This window comes from Copadichromis virginalis, linkage group LG14, assembly GCF_057382275.1.
Source record: "Copadichromis virginalis isolate Kocher_CV1m ecotype Utaka linkage group LG14, C_Virginalis_male_GT1.1, whole genome shotgun sequence".
NCBI lineage: Eukaryota > Metazoa > Chordata > Actinopteri > Cichliformes > Cichlidae > Copadichromis > Copadichromis virginalis.
In genome coordinates, this window is record NC_140631.1 from 40,306,310 (window position 1) to 40,325,300 (window position 18,991).

Consider the following 18,991-nt stretch of genomic DNA (forward strand, 5'->3'; position numbering starts at 1 on the left):
TTATTGACTGATTGAGTGAAATAGAAAAAGCTCATTGTTCCAGAGAGAGCTGCCTGAGAGAAATGTGTGTGTATGAAAGATGAAAGCTGTGTGTGTGTCACTGTTTCTTTGGTAACACTTTATCATAATAAAAGTTACCATAAATCCATATTTCATGCATGAAAAGAAAATGTATTAATTCATTTATAAGCTTATGAGATTTTAGAAACATGGATGACTGAACAGTACACTCAAAAAAATGAAATTGGGTGGTTGTTAAATATACAAAATTCAAACTTGTAATGTGAACAAAATAATTTCCTGTGTCTGTGGTGAACGTAATGAAATCATGTAGGATCTGCATGAAATCCAGCAACTTAATTTATTCTTGTTGAGATGACAGGATACAATCTAGTAAGAGTGGTTAGTTTCCTGGATTCACACAATTCACAAGATCACACAAGAGTTCAAACCACAGGAAAATCTCTGGGTTAGAAGAGACAGACAGCCATACACACACTACGTATATGCCTCAGCTATTTATTGTGGTTTTTAAAATTCTATATAAAGCCTTGTAATCATAGTTTCCCTATGTTTTTGAAGTCTAGATTGACAGCTCGGTGGCACAGTGGTTAGCACTGTGGCCTCGCAGCAAGAAGGTCTTGGGTTCAAATCTGCAATCTGGCCAAGTTTGCAGTGGGTTCTCTCTGGGTACTCTGGTTTCCTGCCACAGCTAAAGTCATGCAGTAATTAGGGTTAAGTTAATTGGTGTTTCTAAAATGTCTGTGAACATGAGGGCAAATGGTTGTCTGTCTCTCTGTGATAGACTGATGACCTGTCCAGTATTCTGACTCCCACCCTATCACACCCCACCCTGTCCCAGCCTCACCGCAACCCTGGTAAAGATAAGAGGATGGATGGAGTGCAAGTTATTATAAATCCATTAACGTTTTATGTTAACCAGACTCTAGACTTTGTTGAACACTCCAAAACAATAACTCTTTAAATGAACTTAAAATAAATGGATTTCTATCACGAATAAGCATGTTTTGTTGCACTAACGTAATTTGCCTGGGTTGGATCAAATCAATTAAATTAAGTTGGACACAACTGTAGTAAAACAGTTGAATCATCATTAATTAATCACGTTAGTCCAACTCAAGTACATTAAGTTGGAATAACAGAATTGCATAATGCTAAAATAAAGCAATTTAATTACATGGAAATTCTTTCCGTGATTTTTTTATGTTCATTCAAAGAGTTATTTTTTTGAGTGTAAGTCACACATGTGCTAATGCAAAAACAACACATTCAATAATCTTTAAGAACATATTTTAAAGAAGAACATTAGAAGTATGGTTATTTTATATATGCTTTTTAATGCATGAAGTTATGTATGAGTTTGTGGCAATTCGTGTGTGTGTGTGTGTGTGTGTGTGTGTGTGTGTCAAAGACTGTTAAGAACCTCTCAGAGCTAAATGTGACACGTGGCTGTGTAAATAGGCTGAGGGAAGGAACTGATGAGAGCAGCTTCTAGCAGGCAGCAAGACCACAATTACCACCCAGCTTCAATCTTAACCTCCACTCAGTGGCTGATTTACTGTTTCACTGGCTGACTGAATGACTGGCTGTAGTAAAAAAAACAGTCGGTAAGGGTTCATTTCCCTACTTCTTTGCAGTAAAACTCAGTAAGTTAATAAAATATAAATGGAGGGAATGAGTTTCCATCTGATTTCCTACCTTTCCCATTACTCAAAAAATATATAGAGAGATATTTATCCAAAAAGAGTTAAACCCTGTGTTTCTGGGCAGCAGAACTATAGTAATATAATGAAATCTATGTTTTCTGGAGTGGTGGGTTGGTGCACTAATGTGGGCATCGTACCCGAATGTTGTGGTGAAGAGAACGACCTGAAACCAGTACCTTTGATATTCCACCTGCTATGGTGATGAGCTCTGGGTATTGACCTAAACACAAGGTCAGGGATAGAAGTGGCTGAAATGCATTTACTTATTGGCCTCAGAAATACACTCAGCCCAACATCTACACGGCGTTCAGAGAAGACCTCCAGCTTCTTCTCAAATTTTAAGGGAAATGCATCGATTTAAGCACACTTCCTCTTGGATTTTTCCCAGGCATGCCCAGACCAGTGGGGGCCCCGAGGCACTCAGATGTGCCCCCCCCCCCACACACACACACACACACACACACTGTTTATTTATATATTTGCCAGCCATGCTGTGTATTTCTGAAGATGTGTTTATAATAATCTTAAAACTTTCATAAAAGTAATTCACTGACTCACTGCACTGACTCACTGTTAACAGGATTCAGTGGGCCAACAGGTATGCAGGCAAATAACTACAAAGTAACAGCAAGCAAAGTTCAAAACTAAGGAAATATCAAGCATTAAAAGCAATGGACGTAACCATGTAATTATATCTGACATTTAAAAATGTTAAGGAGTCTGGAGTAGGACTGTGACAGGAATGGATTATTGAAACTTGTGCTCTGATATGCAAAGAGGAAAAAACTATGATGACAAATAAATGCAGTAATATATATATATATAAACACAAGCCAACAGGAACCGTGATAAAGTTGCACAAATGTCAGCCACAGCCAAATTCCTCCAGCGGGTAACAGGTGCTGAGAAGCCAGCTGAATGGCACAGAGGTCTCCATCCAAACTCCAGAACCCTGAGGCTCTATGAGCACCAGAAAGAGGGAGGGTGAGGATTAGTGAGCGTCAGAGCCACTAATCTGCAAATATATCAGCAAGAGACAAGCTACTCCACAAATCCTTCAGGCAGCGAAATGGCCTGCATTTGTATAGCGCTTTTTTAGTCCCTAAGGACCCCAAAGCGCTTCACACTACATTCAGTCATTCACCCATTCACACACTGGCGATGGCAGCTACATTGTAGCCACAGCTGCCCTGGGGCGCACTGACAGAGGCGAGGCTGCCGGACACTGGCGCCACTGGGCCCTCTGACCACCACCAGTAGGCAAACATGGGGTTAGTATCTTGCCCAAGGATATTTGGCATGCAGCCAGGATGCAGCCTGGGATCGAACCACCGACCTTCTGATTAGTGGCTGACCTGCTCTGCCACCTGAGCTACAGCCACCCTAGCTAAAGACAGACGGTGATGAGAAACAGGAAAAGGAACTATCAAGGCTAAGACCCTGGATGGGATGTACCTGCCAGACATCAAGAAATCCTTCCAGGGGCTAGAAAAGGCCTTTCTAAGTACAGCACAGGAGCACTGATAATGGCAGCACAAGAACAGACCCTAAGGATCAGATCCATAGAGGCAGCAGTCTACTGCGGCCACCAGGACTCATGCTGCAGACTGTTCAAGGGTGTCCAACACGTAATAGCAGGATTTTAGATTCAAACTGGGACTGTGCACACTGAAAAGCACAATTAAGTGGCCTGAATAGTCTCAAGGAACATCTGTTAAGTCCCAAAGTCCCGATGGGAGACACAACCAAAGAGGGTTGAGAACGACAGGGCTAAAGTCCTGTGGGTCTTCAAACTCCAGACAGACAAACAGCTGCTGGCCAACCAACCAGATATAGCAGAGGTCAACAAGCGTCTGGTAAATGTGGCAATCCCAGCAGAAGGAACAACTGGAGCAGTGATCTCAGAGGAAACAGGAGCTTTAGGAGCTGTGACCCCGACACTGAAACAGGGGCTGCAGCAGATTTCGACATAACACTCCAGAAGAGTGCAGTCCTAGGAACAGCTTTGAGCTTTTCACAGAACCTTCAAACTCCCAGGCCTCTGGTAGAGGATCTAAGCTAGAAGTACACACACACATAATTAATAAGAACCTAGAAATTTCACTCATTAGTGATGATTATGTTTGAGTACCCTCTTGTCCGACTAATGATCTGTGAACAATCGCATTTTTAGCTGTGAATATAACACTTTATTCTTAGAGCTCTTTGTCTTCATGCTCTAGGCAAGGGCAAAGGGAAGATCAGAGTGAAGGTTGCAAAAAAAGGCACTGATTGAGAATAATAGGGACAAATGTTTCCTCATTAAAATGTTCTTGAGTTGTGTATCTATGCAGACCACACTGGTTCTGTATTTCTTCTCTCTTTGTTCCCAACCGACAAAATGATTTTTGGCCTTCGGTGAAACAACAGTAGAGTCTCTCAGTGATTTTTAGGTCGTGTTTTCCAGTGTTCAGGACAGATAACTGCAACTGTTACATAACAGAGTAATGAAATTGATAAATGAGATCACTGAGGCTTTTACATGTAAGAAGATTACAAAAATGTATCTATGCAGGGTATTTAAATAGTTTTTTTCTCTAACCAACAGTCTAACACTCGGTTAATTGACAATGATAACACGGGGTGGAAACAGTTAATCAATAGCTATAATTATTCCCCATTTTCTCTCTATTTTTTCCCACAGCTGGACCTGAAGGCCCGAGTTAAACTAAAGCCTATCATTACCAAAACATTAAATTCTAGACTCAAAGTAACTTCATCTATACCTCTCACACGAGGATCGTTAATTCTGAAGAAAAAGTACATTTTCCATTCGCAGATAACAATGAAATGTACTGTACTACGTAGTTTTCTTTGGGACACACATGTTGGCAGCTTGACTGATGGCGTTGACTCATGGTGAGCATGGGCGCTTCAACTCATCTTATATAAGCAAGATGTCAGGCATGTTGTGACTGATCCACAGAATATTTGACAGAGCCCAAGTCAAGCCTACTCCGTGACTTTCGGGCCACATCTGGCCTACAAAACATTTGCTAAGGGCATATCTGAACCCTCTTTGAAAAAGAAATTCCTAGTAAAATGAATACAAAGAAATAAATAACCTAAATAAAGCTTACATGGAGTGGATGTTATCATAGTTATAAAACTTTAAAACTCTCTCAAAAGCATGAGTCAATATTTATTCATATTCAATAGACTGCGACCACATCGTTTCCACACAGCTATTGTTTCTGCAGGGGTAAAATAACTGGACTCATTACAATTAGCTCAGAGATAATATTTTGAAACAGCACAGTAACCATTGTGATGCACAATCCCTCTTAATCCGAAACCTCCCCACAGCAACAGTAAGTGCCGGGCCAGCCCCTTTAATTCTGTCCAATAATAAACGGCCCAATGGTACGGCTGTCCCAGAAGCCCCTGCGGTTGCCATGGCAGTTAATAAGTCTCATGAAGATCAAAGACACAAAGGAGACTGTTGACTCTCCAGGGGAGGCGAGTTGAGCCCAGAGGAATGCAATTAAGGCTGATGCTGGGATCCTCGTTGTACCTGATGTTACGCTAACAAGAGCTGATCCCGCTATAGAACTCACAGCAACTTCCGGAGGCAAGATCGCTATCTGTATGCAGGAATGCGCCTGCGCCTATGCGTGCGTGCGTGTGTGTGTGTGTGTGGAAGGAGCGAGGCTGAATTAAGCAGGTGGTGTCTGAAAGCCACACAGAGCAGGTTCTGAGTGTGTGTGTCTGCAAAGCAAGCTCCAAACTGTGCACAAAAGAATACAGCGCACATCCCAGTTTAACTGTGTGGGGGTGTACGTGCGAGTGTGCAAAGTGAAGGCCATGGGTGGGCACAGAGGGACATGAAATGGATAATGGGCGCTCACTCAAGGCAAAAAGCTCACCTCTAATGACACAGACTGATGCTTACAATTACTATAATCACTAATAGATTTAGTGTAACCACCATTTTAATGTCTTTTTTATGAATTGTGGAAATAACTTTGAACCAGAGAGAGCACATTTTATTTAATTACATACAGAGCTCAATTACTGGTTTTGTGTGCAGTTCCTCTCAGGCAGTGGGGACGACCATTAGAAGGTGTGTTTGCGAAACATTGTATTTGATGCTCTGTATTGTACTTCCTGTGAGGATGTGAAATCAGTCACATTAAAATCTATTTTCATAGCACTCCTGATTGTGACATTAAAATCGTTCCCACAAAGGAAAATTGTAAAATAAAATGAAGCACAAACATGAAAAGTGACCCTTAGAACTCTGAAGGTTCATAACATAAATTACAGAGATATGAACAGAAATAGACTGTTTATACATTTTTCTCCTGTCTTGTGAAAAATGACGACTTTTATCTGGTAATGTCTCCTTTATGTCCACACCATGGTCAGTGTTTCAATCTTTGGCATTTGTGCTTTGATCCTAAGAGCCTTTTAAAGGCAGACAGTCCAAAGAGCCACACTGCTGCTGTGTACTCTCAGTTGGGGACAACAATGTGTGTTGCGCTACTGTGCGCTACTCTAAGTTCGTGCTATTGTTAGTTTAGTGTTAAACCAATGAAAACGTTTGTTTGTGCTTCTCATGTGCCCTTTTTTGATTTTGATGAAGTGTTGTGACTCTTCCTCTTCACTATGAACTCCAGCTGTCTTCTGTCCTGTTCAGGTCAACTTCTCAGCCATCCAGCATTCTACCCTCAAACAGCATCATCTCCACCAGGCCGTGCACTGCTGTATGTTTGGAGAACTGCATCCCTATAACGTCTCTGGTTGAATTTCCAAATTCCTGTTCTCTGTGTAACTAAAGATAACGTGGGGATTTACGTAGGGAGGATAAAAATGTGCATTAGGAGGAAGGTGGAGAGCTCCATCAGTTTGTCAGCCAGCAGGCCGTGGTTCATGTCCAATTTTGAGACCAGCCAATTCGTTTCAATTTACTTTTCACTGTCACTCAGTGCTTGGTTAGTTTTAGGCATTAAAACTATTTTGGTTAAAATCTGATTCTCAACAACATTAAAACTTCCTTTAAATCTAAATCCTGTGGCTTCAGATTTAAAGTGTTAATATGTAATTTTGGGGGTAAGAGCCTCATCCTGTTACTAAAGCACAGCCACTAAAAACAAGACACTTGTGTGGACCTCTGACACAACAGCTTCATTGCTAGACCGATGTCGGTGGTCTTAAAGAGCCGCTCTTTAGACCCTTGTTGAAATGCTAGTACAAAATACTCCAATATAGCTCATAAAGAATTATATATATCAATCACACATTTACATGTGACAGTTGTTATTTAGGTAGGGAGGCATGTGTTATTATATGTTATTGTTTGGCCTTTCACAAGAACATTTGTCCAAAATTCTTCATAAATTTTCCTCACATTTACTCACACAGTGTGTTTATTGCCTGTTGGAGGAGAAATGTGATAAAAATGCAAACACGATAGAATCTAGCGCTGAGCTCCTGACACACACACACACACACACACTAAAATTGACTTATCATCCTAATGTTCGGTGAGCCATTATGGTTTGATGTTAATAGTGTAGTTTCTTGTCTACAACAGAATAATCAGGAAGATCAGTGGCACTGGAGACACAGTCAAAAGCCTAAATGCGGCGCTGCCATTACCTTAATGGAATCAAAGAAAAGGCAACAGTCAGAATTAATTAGTGAGTAACTCCCTTCCAGTTCGTGCCACTTCTACTGCCTCCACTGAGTATCTACTTTGCTTTTGAGAAGTAATTATTTCTTGATAATGTGAAACATAAACCTTACAACACTGTGAATCTCACAAATACAGATTCTGCCTTGAGATTGTCATGATGAGATCTAAGATGAAAAGCCACAAGCACAATATTCTCCAAGTTGTTGGTGATTGTGAAGTGAAGCACTGGGACATTGTAAATGTGACAGACAGTTTAACGCACACACTTAATATTTTTGAATTTCTTTTTTCAATCGTATAACCGAGATATACTGCTACCAGGAAATCACAAAGTTTGCTGCTTGTTAACGGGACAGTGCAATGTTGTTTGGTGGAACTTCACGTCCTCCGTCCCATCTTTAGTGACTCTGTCTTTCCCTTTTAAGGTTCAAACCAGAAAATGGAGTAAAATGATGATGGGAGGACGATGGGAGGATGTCAAGGTCACAGTGTGAGGCTAAGGCACCAATAAAATGCTCATAATGTATATCAGAGGTTAAACAGAGAAAGGACAGTGGTTCTGTCAGTTCTGGATACCTGCCTGTTGTATTATCTTTGCATTACCATGGAGTGTCAAGGTGTTAAAATGTAAAAGTACTTGTATGACATGAAGGAAAAGGAGGAGCAGGCTCGCTGAGGCAAATTGCCTCCATAGTCTCTCTTCTATGATATATTACAGAAATGTAAAAAAAAGTCACAGTTTCTGTGGCACAAATCCCCAGAACCTCCTACTTCATTTGTTTTTATTGTCACATCACTTATTCTAAACACACTAATTAGTTAAACTGCAGGAATGTCTTAAGGATACAAAGACCTGGACTACATCTAATTTTCTGCTTCTAAATTCAAATAAAACTGAGATTCCTCGGCCCTAAAAATCTTAGAAATATGGTATCTAACCAGATTCTTACTCTGGGTGGCATTACCTTGGCCTCCAGTAACGCTGTGAGGAACCTTGGTGTCATTTTTGACCAGGTCATGTCCTTTGACGCACATATTAACCCTTTAAGACCTGCCATAGAACCAAGTCCGCCAGAGCTTATATTATATTTTTACATGGTGTGGAGCCATTTTTGGGAGCATTTCAAGTTGCTATACATCAATACAACAATTATAGCCCAGATTTTAATAATATGTATTCATTAAGTGCATAGTAATTACATAAATTGCAAAAAAGTGCAATAAACTACAAAAAAATTGAAAATCGTTTTTGCTTTTTTAACATATATTTCTAGTTAGAGAGGCTTATCCCTCAAAACTGTAAATACAAAAAAGTTGCACAAAATAGTTTCCCACCACAGGAAATTTATTTTGAGTGTCTTCATAGTTTTATTTTTGAAATACACCAATTTTTATATACTGCAGGAAAAACGAAAATAAATATTATAGTGCAAATTTGCAAAAAAACAGCATATGCATCAAAATAAACTATTTCCAGCAGTGCAATATGAGTCCTAAGCATCCCAGAAACGACACAGAAAGTCATAAAGTCAAACATAACTTTTAAAAACACCAGTATAGGCTCATAAGGCCCTGATGGTAAAAAAAACTAAATTTCTGCGAAAATGACATCACTTCCGGTTTTGGGCAGGTAATGGCGGACATGCAAAAGTTCACGCTGACGTCTATTCCAACGTAGGAAGTGTTATAAACAGCTGATCGGATCGGCAAAGCGTGTTTCTGGAATATTATGTTTTTGTTGCTGCAAGTGCTTTTTATGCAGTTTTTGCAAAGCTATATGTGGAAGGAAACCGTGACCTAGTACAAGCTGATGGCATAAGATGTAAGTACAACTCCTCCGGTTTCATATGCAAAAAAAATTATTGCGCCAGCTTATGTGGTTGTAGAGCTACCGGGATTTATAAATAGTTACGCAAAACAGAGCGTGCCCGCTCCGACCGGCTCTAAAGGATTAAACAAATATGTAAGACTGCGTTCTTCCATTTGTGCAACATCTCTAAAGTTAGAAATATGCTGTCTCAGAGTGACGCTGAAAAACTAAGTTCATGCATTTATTACTTCCAGGCTGGACTACTGTAATTCATTATTATCAGGAAGTCCTAAAAACTCACTGAAAAGCCTTCAGCTGATCCAAAATGCTGCAGCAAGAGTCCTGACAGGGACTAGAAAGAGAGAGCAGATTTCTCCTGTTTTGGCTTCCCTTCATTGGCTTCCTGTTAAATCCAGAATTGAATTCAAAATCCTGCTCCTCACATACAAGGTCTTAAATAATCAGGCCCCATCTTATCTCAATGACCTTGTAGTACCATATCACCCTATTAGAGCACTTCGCTCTCGCTCTGCAGGCCCCTCCATGAGCCTGGTTCTGCCGGAGGTTTCTTCCTGTTAAAAGGGAGTTTTTCTTTCCCACTGTCGCCAAAGTGCTTGCTCAAAGGGCGTCATATGATCGTTGGGTTTTCTCTGTTTTTTTGTATAATTGTAGAGTCTTTACCTCACAATATAAAGTGCCTTGAAGCAATCTATTGTTGTGATTTGGTGCCCCTATAAAGAAAACTTAATTGAACCTGGACCTTGTACTACAAACTTCAACATACCCAACCAGATGATTGGATCAGTGGTAGGTGGTAAAACACATCATAACACATAATTCTGTGACATCTCTCTGTGCTGCAGAGTAATGTAGTATTAAACGTGCACGCTTTAAAAGCTGTGGTCATAATAACTGGTAAAGACTACATTCATAGAGTTCAGCATATTTAAAGCTTGGAAAAAAGGCAGCAAAAAGTTGATCTGGGAAAGACAAAGACTTGAGACACTGCCGAAAAACTTAAGACCTTCATTGCATCATATGGATCTTGCGCTGTTTAATCTGGAGCAGGTTAGGTTTATAGCACAAATGGCTAAGTCAATACAGCTCCGTAACAAGAGAATCACCTTCATAGTACTCCACAAAAACACAACCCTCGTATGTTTTTAACACAGCACTGTTGGGGATCTGAAACTGGCCTTGGAAATATACATTTATCACATTCATGTGAACACAGATATGATGACACAAAGGAAAATACTGTGAACCTCTTGGGGAGGTGGTGGTATTTCACAATGATCTGACAGCTGCAAAGACAGAATGATGAGGGCCAAAGAAAGGCAGGCAGAGAGACGTAATAAGGGTGGTAGAAGTGAGAAAGACTCCAGAGGTTGTGTGACAGAATAGTCAACAGACATTGTGTGAGTTTGTATAGCTAGTGTGGCAGGATAATTGGTGTCAAAGTCCAGCTGAAGAGCCTGTCAATGCTGGGCTCTGCAGCCTGGCCCACTGTCTCTGGGAACAAAGGGACCAACAAAGGTGGAATATTTTTGTTTTTTGGAAACAATTTTAAACTGACCCTGTCAGAGGGCAGGGACTATTTTGTTGCTCTATGAAACAATGATTTTGAATTATTGCCTTTGACCTGTGATGTCTCACAAAGGTCACCCTTAACTCTCTAATGCACGCTCGCACTTCACCATCATTCACAACAACCACCTTACTCAACATGTTATGCTTCCACATTATGCAAATGATTAGTGCCATTGCATAACTGGATTCATTAAAAAACTAAAAGAAGAAACAAAAAAGGGCCCCAAAAGCACTGATTAAGACAACAAACCAGGAAGTCCAGATTATCTGTAATCATTTTCTATTTTTATCTCACAAAGTGGATTAAAGACAATGGGGTTCAGGTCCCCCGTCTCCTTAAATAAGGGGGATTGCTGAAACAGTCCTGTTTCAGCAAGAGTTTTACAAAAGTGACCGTTTAGTGGCAGAAGTTATTTTGTGTTAATCTGAAGAAGTTATTGTTCACTTGATGAAAGGATAAAATCAGATTTCAAACAAACAGAAAGGGCCAAAGGTCGAGTTCACTGTGATGTAAACAGAAGAGGAGACTGTGACAGTATTTACATTTGGTTGGTTACTAAGCCGATTAATAGGATCTTTTATTCACATGTTTGTCTTCATATGAGTCTGAATAGACATGGGTGTGAACTGTAACTTGACTGGTTGGCGTATGACCACAAGGTGAAAATTCAGTCCAAGGAGTTGCTGATCCACAGTCAACTCACTGATTGGTTCAATGCTTTGTTAAAGTCTTTAAACATAAAACATAACTTTGGAGAAGTGAAGGGTTTTTTCTTTTTTCTTCTATATTTTTTTCACCCAGAGACGTGAACACACCATCTGCCGCACGTGTGTCTGAAGACAGGCGTGCTGCACACGGGGATTGGTTTCGGTTTGAACAGACTTCAAAGACCACACAACAAACTTAAAGGAGTTAAATCTATTGGAATTCATTCAAGAGAACAGTGCTGGGACTGTCTTACTGGAACTCAATCAGAAATCTTATGGATGGAGAATATTTAAGGTTTGAAGTTTTCTTTTGAGTTTTTTGGGGGAAAAACACTTCAGTTGAAAATGTGGTCTGGTGATGTTTTGCAGCTCAAGGGGAAAAGTCTAAGAGAAAACTTGACTGTTCCAATTAAAAACATTAATAACCATACCAACCTTTTAATGCCATAAAGTAACGCACAGAAACCTTAAAATCCATGGACACCAGCTTTCATTCATTTTTCTTTTGTGTTTATGCAAAAACAGCATATATGCTATGAGAAAGTACTGCGCTCTGTCCACGTGCTCATGGACCTCAAAGAAACCCTGCATGGAACTGGATCGAGCTGGTCTGGTTGCTTGTTTGGTATCAGGCTCAGTTGTCGCCAGTCTTTTGGATTCTCTCCTTGTTTGTAATTGTTCCCCCATGATAGACAATCATACATAACAAAGGACTTCTGAACTGTGAGTGCACATTTGAAGTTAATCACATCAACATATGTCTATGTTCAAAAACCAGGTGGCCTCAGATTCCTCCTGTATAACCAGCCTGGTGTTGGACTACAACGTCATCTTTTACTTATCATTTCTTCTTTTAAAAAACAAACATAATACTGATCAACTTCCATAATCCCAGTCATGTCAAAACTCATATCTGTTAAAATAGTAACAGATTCCTTTCAGTATCTATAAGATTCTTCCATAAAGGCCTCCATGAATAAATGAACTTCTCCAGGGCACCGTAGCTAAACACAGCACTCACATATTGTGGCAATGAAGCATCATATGATCCATCTGTTTAACTCCCTCCCTGTAGTCCCACTAAGCAAGCTAACAGTGAATTAATTGTTTCTCTTTCTCCACTGCTCCCTCTTTAATAAAGATGTTTAAGTCCAAATGGTTTCCCTCTTGCGTTTGCATCAGGGCTTGTTTTTCAGTTACTGTTTGCTTCTTTGCTTACATATTGACCACAAGAGATCATTAACTGTGAAGTGTTAATGTCATTGATGTGCAAGTTTAAAACCTAGTAGCATAAAAATGAACAAAACATTATGGCAGAGCTCATATAAAAAGACAACAAGATTCCTGCAAAGTCATTTTCTTACGTAGCTACAATTTTTACATAAACTTGCGGTTTACTGCATAAATCCTCCACTGCCTCCAGCATCACCACTACTGTAGGGTAGTGTGTGAAAGGCTCCCCCACCCATCAAACACAGATTCTGGGATCAGAATAGAGAAAAAATGTATTAATCTTCAATTATTATCATATTTCTGGTATTCAGGGCATTCTCCAAAACAAACAACGTGAGTTGAGAAGCTCACTGTTATCTTTTGTGTTGATCATGTGCGTTTCTCTGGCAGAAATCACCAAATCACAACATTTGGAGGATGTTCAACTATTAAGCAGAAATAAATGCAGCACTTAAGCACTTTCTTATGTTTTCTTCATTTGTTCTTTATCTGTGCTTTTAATTCTGTTACAGTACAAAAGCATGAAGTGTTTATACAGACACATGGAATTATTAAAAAGTGGGGAAATTTGCAAACATCATTTCCTTTAACTTTAAGAGTATCCTGACAGAAACAGGAAATACTGTTGACAGATCAACATGTGCAGTGCACTACCGAGGCAACAAACAGCTGGTATAAACCATCCAGCAATGTTAACGACTCCTACAAGCCCTCCCTACTCCAACTCGTGCAACTCTGACCATCTTCCATTGTTTCTGATGGCCGCACACAGAGCTGTGCAGAAACAACAACTCCAGGACTGTTTTGAACAAACACAATGGGAACTGTGTGCTCAGCAAGCTGCACAGAGCACACAGGAATATACATCCACTGTTCTTCTTACAGGTGCTACTATCTGAACAATCATGGACAAAAAGATAAAATCCATCCCAAATACTGAAACATGGATGAACAAAGAGGTGAAATCCCTTCACAAAGCATAACTCTGAGATCCCCACAGCCTGCAGTGTTACCAGGTCAAGTAAAAAAAAAAAATCTATCTCCAGGAAGTGTGTGGAGGATCACTTTAACAGCAATGATACCAGGGGCATGTGGAAAAGCATCACAGCCATTAACTGACCACAAAGGCACAACACTTTGGCCAAAAAAGTCAGCACTTTTGTTGCCCACTTTCACTCCAGTAACCACACTCCACTTACGAAGATAACAACCACAGAGCATGCCGAGTCTCCCACACTAAACTCTGCAAGGCCAGGCCATGGAAAACTGCTGGACCAGATGGAGATCCAGGACTAAAATCTGTGTATCTTTAACTTATTCCTATCTGTGGAAACGGTCCATGCATGCCTCAAGTCAGCCATCGATGCTTCAGTGCCAGAGAAAGCAAACTGAAAGTGAAAGACTGGTCCTCTCCCACATCGAGGCCAATATCCTTACCTCTCTGCAATCACATCACAGGATACCATCCCTCTCTCCATACAGCCCTGACTCATCAAGAGGAATGGGTCACATATGTTAGGATACTATTTGTAGACAGTAGCTCTGCCTTTAATACTGCTCACCCACAGACTGCACCAGTTGGATCTCAGCTCACCAGTATATGTAACTGGATCCTCAGTTTCTTGTCAAAGCATCATCACGGTTTGGCACCAGTTTCTCTTCAATCAATGATGAATCAGTCTACAGAGTGGAGGTGCAAAATGTGGTGAGATGGTGCCCAGTGAACAACCACTCCCTGAACACAGAGAGTTGGTCACCAGGGACTGGAAGGAGTGTGTACCAACCTTCTTGATGACTCACATCTCTGTTCAGTACATAGGCACTATCAGACTACACACAGTCAAGTACTATAGGGGGATGTATAGAGTAAAACAAAGTAAAACGCATGCAGGACACTTTTGCACGGCTGATATAAAAAGAAGATCTGTTGAAAAGAGCAGAGGGGAAGGTAAACTTAAAAACTCAGCAATAAAGAGATGATTAATCACCTCGCTCAGTCTTTTTATTTAAAGGTAAAATAGCTGTGTTTAAGTTCGGGCTGTTTATTGGAGGTGCATGTTTGTTGTCATCTAAGACCCAGGATGATAAATATGCAGCTATCATACATGTTGGATCAGGCAGCTGATGGTTAAAAATCCTTTTTAAAGAAGTTTAAAGTTTAAAAAAAGTAAATTAACAATCTGATTATTTGACTGTGGAGCATTTCTGCATTTACTGCAACAACAACACAGCCAAAACTGTCTCCTGTTATGTGGACAGGAGAACACAAACAGTAGTTTGACTGCAGATTTATGAGAATTGCATTCATAAAATCATATTACTGGCCCTGCACAATAGAGATATATTGGAGAGTACTTCAATTTCATGTTTGTCTAATTGACTACATTTCAACATGGAGATGGAGAAAGCTTTATCTTTCCTTTAAAGACAAATTAAAGATGGATTATTAATAGCACTCTAAATAGTTCATGCTCATGTTCATCACAATGAATCAAAGTTTGACCAGGCCTTTAAAATCTGCAGTGGTCCTCAAGTCTGACTCAGATATTTCAAATAGCTTCCATGTGGAGTTCACATAGTTGTCAAATTTAGCCCTACATGTTCCCAGGCAGCAGGGGCAATAGCTCATAATCACATCAATCACATGCACAACAGCAGGGCCATATGTGCACAGATGTGTCTGACATGCCTGAGCTGGTGTGTAAATGTATCATCTAAACACGCAGAAGCATCACGCTGTGCTGATATTCTCATTAAATCTGAATTTTCCAAAATTCCTCAACAAGTCTGGAGCCTGCATTTGAACTGATAACAAATGTAAAATAAAAAAAAACTACCCTGATGTGTTGGACTTCTGTTTAACTGCAAAACAATAGAGAAGAGATAAGAATATAATGTGTGTAAAATGTACATGACCTGAATATAATTCAATTAGCCTTTAAAATGTCTCTGAGCTATAAAATCATTTCAGTGCCATTAGAGTAAAAATCACACAGCGACGTCATTGGTTATCTTTTGATCGGAATCAGAATCAGAAAGACTTTATTTATCCCCAAGAGGCAATTAACATGGATTTGTTTCAAATATATGAGCAGGACTCTAGATCTGAGTAGGTGATGTGAATTGTTCTGTTTATGCAACAGATCTGAGAGTTACAACAATGTATGGTAGTGAATCATGTATAATCATGAACAGTTTGCATGTTATTGCCAGCGTCACTCCTTTCAGTCATAAACTGATATTACACTGATGGCTCTGCACTGCCATTTAATCGCTGACTTGCACCAAAGCCCCTTTGAAGATGGCAGCTGGCTGCAGCCGACCTCCATCTTCACACAAACCATTTCAAAGACAACAAAACTGCAAATTCATTGCACACCAATAATTTTGACAGTTGTGTTATGGTAATAAGTCTGTTACTTTACATAACATTTTCTGTTATTTATGACCATTTGATAAACAAACATCCACTTATGCTTAAGCAAATTAACCCTTATTTAAATGCTTAAAAATATTTATATTCCAATCTTGATGAGTTTCCTTTATGGGAAAATTCACCATCAGATCGGTGATGAAGCATAATCAGAGCTAAAGTGGCTCAGCTGCTTAAACAGCCCTTAAGTGACAGATTACAGCTTCATTAATTAGCTTATTAAAACTGCATCAGTTGTTTGCAAAGGAAATCCTTTATGCGTCGTATCTGTGGTTTGATTGGGCCCCACAGCAGATGCCGCAGAGTGGATGCAGTTTCACATAGAAGCCACTATGATCAGATCGAGGGCTGTCTCACTCCTGCAGCCTGTCCTACTTGTAGATGTTGTCCACTCTGACCTGATGGTGCACGGTCGCTCATACTGGCCTGTCAATGGTTGACATTATACAGTGGGGCAAAAAAGTATTTAGTCAGCCACCGATTGTGCAAGTTCCCCCACCTAAAATGATGACAGAGGTCAGTAATTTGCACCAGAGGTACACTTCAACTGTGAGAGACAGAATGTGAAAAAAAAAATCCATGAATCCACATGGTAGGATTTGTAAAGAATTTATTCGTAAATCAGGGTGGAAAATAAGTATTTGGTCACCTCAAACAAGGAAAATCTCTGGCTCTCACAGACCTGTAACGTCTTCTGTAAGAAGCTTTTCTGTCCCCCACTCGTTACCTGTATGAATGGCACCTGTTTGAACTCATCATCTGTATAAAAGACACCTGTCCACAGCCTCAAACAGTCAGACTCCAAACGCCGCCATGGCCAAGACCAAAGAGCTTTCGAAGGACACCAGGAAAAGTATTGTAGACCTGCACCAGACTGGGAAGAGTGAATCTACAATAGGCAAGCAGCTTGGTGTGAAAAAATCAACTGTGGGAGCAATCATCAGAAAATGGAAGACATACAAGACCACTGATAATCTCCCTCGATCTGGGGCTCCACGCAAGATCTCATCCCGTGGGGTCAAAATGATCATGAGAACGGTGAGCAAAGATCCCAGAACCACACGGGGGGACCTGGTGAATGACCTGCAGAGAGCTGGGACCAAAGTAACAAAGGTCACCATCAGTAACACACTACAACGGCAGGGAATCAAATCCCGCAGTGCCAGACGTGTTCCGCTGCTGAAGCCAGTGCATGTCCAGGCCCGTCTGAAGTTTGCCAGAGAGCACATGGATGATACAGCAGAGGATTGGGAGAATGTCATGTGGTCAGATGAAACCAAAGTAGAACTTTTTGGTATAAACTCAACTCGTCGTGTTTGGAGGAAGAAGAATACTGAGTTGCATCCCAAGAACACCATACCTACTGTGAAGCATGGGGGTGGAAACATCATGCTATGGGGCTGTTTTTCTGCCAAGGGGACAGGACGACTGATCCGTGTTAAGGACAGAATGAATGGGGCCATGTATCGTGAGATTTTGAGCCAAAACCTCCTTCCATCAGTGAGAACTTTGAAGATGAAACGAGGCTGGGTCTTCCAACATGACAATGATCCAAAACACACCGCCCGGGCAACAAAGGAGTGGCTCCGTAAGAAGCATTTGAAAGTCCTGGAGTGGCCTAGCCAGTCTCCAGACCTCAACCCCATAGAAAATCTGTGGCGGGAGTTGAAAGTCCGTGTTGCTCGGCGACAGCCCCAAAACATCACTGCTCTCGAGAAGATCTGCATGGAGGAATGGGCCAAAATACCAGCTACTGTGTGTGCAAACCTGGTAAAGACCTATAGTAAACGTTTGACCTCTGTTATTGCCAACAAAGGTTATGTTACAAAGTATTGAGTTGTATTTTTGTTATTGACCAAATACTTATTTTCCACCCTGATTTACGAATAAATTCTTTACAAATCCTACCATGTGGATTCATGGATTTTTTTTTCACATTCTGTCTCTCACAGTTGACGTGTACCTCTGGTGCAAATTACTGACCTCTGTCATCATTTTAGGTGGGGGAACTTGCACAATCGGTGGCTGACTAAATACTTTTTTGCCCCACTGTATGTGCGTGGGTGTGCAAGCATTTGGATTGGGATTTTTTGAAGGGGGGTTTTTGTGAAAATGTTTGCTATAAAGTCCATCTAATGAGTAGCTGCCACATGTGATCTCAAAATGCTTCTTTTGCATTACTCTCAAACACTCATCTCCTCAGTAAGTGCTGACATGTCTTTTCTTTCTCCTCCAGTTTGCTGCTCCATACTTTCTATGTGTTTTGTTTTGTTTTATTTGAACGGACCCAGGGTCTGTCCACAGGAACAAGGTCAAAGGAGGGAGAGTCTCCTTCCTGTGCTGGTGACAAAAAATAAGTTGCGATTGAAAAAAAAAGCTTTCAAACTGACCTTTCTGTCATCTGCTTCCACTGTCAGTCCTTTCTGACACCTAAAACAACAAGAAGAAGTTCAGAATTAGTTTATTATCACTTTATCAGGTACGGCAGCAATGTTGTGATCGATACTTCAAACCCACGGAGCAGAAGCACATTGACATATCAAGCTGCACATACACATAGAATAGCAGATCCATTTACTGTTGCTCCTTTCAGTAGATTAATGAAAACATCACAAGGCTTAAACACGTTTGATTATTTACTGTGATTCCTCATGAACCGATTTTTTTATTGACAAATTTTCCAGCTGATGCAAAGATCTTTCGGCTGTAAGAGCAGCACTCAAGCTGTGGTCTAAACAAATTAAAGCGGGCGTCTTACCCCCATTCCTATTATATTTTTATTATGGCAGTTAGCGAGAAGGAAGGGCAGAAGA

At 40.5% G+C, this 18,991-nt stretch overlaps 1 protein-coding gene across 3 annotated transcripts in view; it reads right to left on the bottom strand.

The window, feature by feature from the left end:
• The window catches only part of LOC146694664 (leucine-rich repeat and fibronectin type III domain-containing protein 1-like protein), a 417,321-nt gene that overhangs the window by 312,683 nt on the left and 85,647 nt on the right, over positions 1 to 18,991 (bottom strand). For all 3 annotated transcript variants that reach the window (XM_085430925.1, XM_085430926.1, XM_085430923.1), the window contains exon 2: positions 18,569 to 18,608. The gene's annotated coding sequence lies outside the window, so the exon portion shown is untranslated. The remainder of the gene's footprint in view (positions 1 to 18,568; positions 18,609 to 18,991) is intronic.